Raw genomic sequence first — 3,921 nt, forward strand, 5'->3', positions numbered from 1 at the left:
ACACATTCTCTCTCTCTCTCTCTCATACGCTTTCTTCTTTATATATGATAGAGATTCATTTTATGTTTTCCATGTTAAGGAAACTAGATTTCTAGGATCATTCAAAATAACCACAGTCCCCTATAGCCACTGTCCCCTGTAGCCACCTCTAGTGTCCACTGTTCAAGTACAGTCTGTTCTACATTCTCTCTTCTGTTCTATTGTGTGCTAGCCTATCCCTGCACTGACAACAAAGTTACAATTTCTATTGCTTAATGCAGTTCTTTTCATCATCATATTCCTTTTCACATGTACCAGAACGCGCACAGAACAACGAATCCTGGCTTACAAAAGAGTATTTGTTTAGCACCTGGCTTTTAAATCTCTGTCCACCTGCTCAACAAAAGAAAAACCACACAAATGCTACTAATAATGAGTCTTGACACTTAGCAGGCTAAGCTTCCCTTCTTCAGAAGCATCTTGCCTACCCTTTGCCCTTGGCTCTTCCCCACCCATTTTTGTCGTAGTTAGTCAGATTCCAAAAAAGAATACCGTGTGTAAGCAGCAAGGGAAGAGACGAACACCAATAGACAAAGCAATGGAAGCTCAACTACACAGGGGCAGATTATGAGTCAGAGGTCTGGCGTGTCTGAAGTCCAGGGCCCAAGGACTCGGGGAGCCAGAATATGGCAGCCCTTTACAGAGACACTCAGCCGGGTGTCACTGCATGTGGCTGTCTCCACATGCTGAATATCACAAAGGCAATAAGCCTTTTACATAACCTCCTATGGGGAGATTTGTCAAGGAACTAAAATTGCTCACTCTGGAAGAGAAAAAAAAAAACAACAACAACAAATAATTCAATTGTTGAATTCAGCTCCAGGCTAAGGACATCAGTGAAAAGGAAAAAACAAGACCAGAATTTGAAGTTTAGGCTCAGGTGTCAATTATCCCTGTGAGGGAACAAACCTAGCTGAATCAATGACCCCAGCCCATCACTTCCTAAGAGGTCCTGGTATCATTCCATGTCACTGGAGCTCATTTTGTTTATTTAAGGCAATGATTATTAAACATTTACTATGAACCAGGCATGTTGCGTATATACCTAATTTAGGGAACACTTAAAATCCAAACTAAGTCCAGGGCTGAGTCCAATCTGTAATGGAGCACTTGGCATTTTCCTTTGATGGAGATAGCAGGGGAAAGTTGAAGGATTCCCTTTATTTACAGGGCTCTGACAATCAAGTCTCAAACCAGTTTTAAACTTATTTAACCCAGATGGAAAAAGATGCAAACCAGGAGTTATCAGGTTACAAATGATGTGCCCGCTGGAAACAAGGACAGGTTATATACCCGCTGGAAACAAGGGCAGGTTATATGCCCACTGGAAACAAGGGCAGGTTATATGCCCACTGGAAACAAGAGCAGGTTATATGCCCACTGGAAACAAGGGCAGGTTATATTGCCCACTGGAAACAAGAACAGGTTATATGCCCACTGGAAACAAGGGCAGATTATATGCCCACTGGAAACAAAGGGCAGGTTATATACCCACTGGAAACAAGGGCAGGTTATATACCCACTGGAAACAAGGGCAGGTTATATGCCCACTGGAAACAAGGGCAGACAAGATGCTGACTGTATCCTCCATGGAGACAGGCAGGAAAAAGGGAGATGCAGAAAGATAGATATTCTAAAACACAAAGGCTAGGGTACCCACTATGTGCTCTGTTGAGGCTACATGAACAAAGACTTGGCCCCCTGATTGGGACCAGGAAGTCCTTGGTATCAGATGCCAAGAATTGGCATCAAGGATTTTCCAACAAGGAAGGCAGCTGCTTGAAATCCTTTGTGGAACAACACAGGTTATAAATAGATCTATAATTTTTTTTTTAAAGCAGAAGGCAACAGGCTTAGCAGAGCTACTCTTCCTCTCCGTTCTCCTCCCTGCATCGCCTTGCCTATTAAATCCCTGCTACCAGGCAGAACCATCTGCCTGCTAGCCAATCCGCTGCTCCAGTCTCAGGAGAGCCAGGGTGGAAACTAGCTTCTATGACAACCTCAGGTTGTGACCTTGCTTGTGGAAAAGAGTAAATCTTCCTAACTTACCTCTGGCTAATTGGGCAGGAGGTAAAGGAGACAAGAACGTTATATCCTCTCTAACTGGCTGGCTAGAGCACCAATCCATCCCTCGCAGAGGCAGCCTTGGCTCAGCAACAGCCTAAAGAGAAAGGCTGTGTGCTGAGACCTGCTCTGGGGGTGTCTGTGTGAGCAAGAGCAGGGGTGGGCGCCTTTCATCTCTTTTAGCAGATGCAGAGGCATCTGGGCATGCAGATTGAGAATTATTTAGGCCATCTCGTCTCTGACATTGCTAGGCTCAGAGCTACCTGCAGACTTGTGGAAGCACAGGTTTTGGGGTTTCACTTTCAGTGTTTCTGATCTGATAGAACTAAGAAATTGCATTTCTCATGAGCCACCAGGTGACATGACACTGCCAGTTTCAAAAGGACACTTTGAAAGCCTTTAGTTTAGCTAGACTTCCTGATTTTTACAAATGAGGAAAATAGACACCAAGAGGTCCCAAACTGGTAACTGGCTTCAGCCAGCCCAGCCCAGAGATACCTGGACTCTTGTGATATTTTTTTTTCTACCACTTTAGGTTGGCCCAAGACCAAAATTAAAATAGCAAAGTGCTATTTTAATCATTAATGTTACCCTTTATGGCTGAGGATGGCCAGTCTCATATGCTGGCTCCTCTTCCTCTGCCTGCCCTAGTCCAACATAGCTGGCTCTGCTGGCTCAGTACATAAATAGCCCACTCTAGTCCTTCCTCCACTATCCAACAGAGCAGAGAGGTGGCAGGTGTTGCCATAGCTGTGTGTCCACTCAGAAAAGTCTTGTGTCTATTTTACTGCCCTATTGTCCTTATTAGTCCTTGGAGCTTAGAGAGTTCTGCATTGATTACCGAGTGAATCACATTGGCCTTGAGCTATAACCCTTCCTACAGACCCCATGTTTGCTGAAAGTTTTGCCCTTGGTATCTGAGATTTCATTTCATTGCCCTACTTTTCTTGAAGCTAGAATTCCACTTTGAATGATCATCCATGGGAGTGGGAGGTGGTTGAATGGCGTGGGAGTTGGATGAAGAAGGGATTGAGGGAGTGGCTGGTGATGGTGAACTTTTCTCTTGGTCTTCATGTATACTCAAACCTGATGGCTATGTCCTGCACCTGGCAAGCAAACTTATACGTGGTGTCTGTCTTCCTAGAGGATTTCTGAACCCCTAACCGCCTCTTAATTCCCTTGATCTATGTTCTGCCAACCAAAATGGAAAGCTCAGATGCAACCTGGCATGACACCCAAGGTGAGACTAGCCTTAAGCTGCCCGCCAGCCTGTTACTGTCACTTCCAGGAATGGTTTCTGCAGTGGAGCAGTTCCAAGCCTTATCACCATCCCCACATCCTCCATTTCTTTGTGCTTGGGAGATCTGGCACAAAGGCTTCCTAGAGAGGGCAAAATCTTCAAGTGGATCTCCTCTGGAGTAAACCAGATCTATTGACAGTGATACCTTGCATGGGCTCCCTTGATTTGGAAAACAGTGGTCCAGAACAAGACAGAGACAGCTAAATCATTGTGTACTAAGAATTGGTTGGGCTGGCAATATGGCTCAGCAGACAACAGAGCTTGTCAATTAAGCCTGATGATTTGAGTTCAATATTATGATAGAAGGGAAGAACCAACTCCAGAAAGTTGCAGACCTCCCCCTACTTACACACACACACACACATTCTGGCATGTGTACACCTGCACTCATTTACACACATCTCACACACACACACACACACACACACACACACACCATTAGAATAATAATAATTAAAAATTTTAAAGAAAGAACAGGTTAATGACTGGAGGCGATGGAGGAAACACAAGCGAGGGTC

The 3,921-nt window shown here is 44.6% G+C and overlaps 1 non-coding gene across 1 annotated transcript; it reads right to left on the reverse strand.

Annotated features, from left to right (window-relative positions):
* Nucleotides 1-273: 273 nt before the first annotated feature.
* Nucleotides 274-404, reverse strand: LOC127214983 (small nucleolar RNA SNORA40). The gene has a single exon (XR_007833916.1). It is a non-coding gene; the product is annotated as a small nucleolar RNA SNORA40 (small nucleolar RNA).
* Between the last annotated feature and the right edge of the window lie 3,517 nt (nucleotides 405-3,921).

The sequence above is a fragment of the Phodopus roborovskii genome, unplaced genomic scaffold (genome assembly GCF_943737965.1).
Source record: "Phodopus roborovskii unplaced genomic scaffold, PHOROB, whole genome shotgun sequence".
Classification (NCBI taxonomy): Eukaryota; Metazoa; Chordata; class Mammalia; order Rodentia; family Cricetidae; genus Phodopus; species Phodopus roborovskii.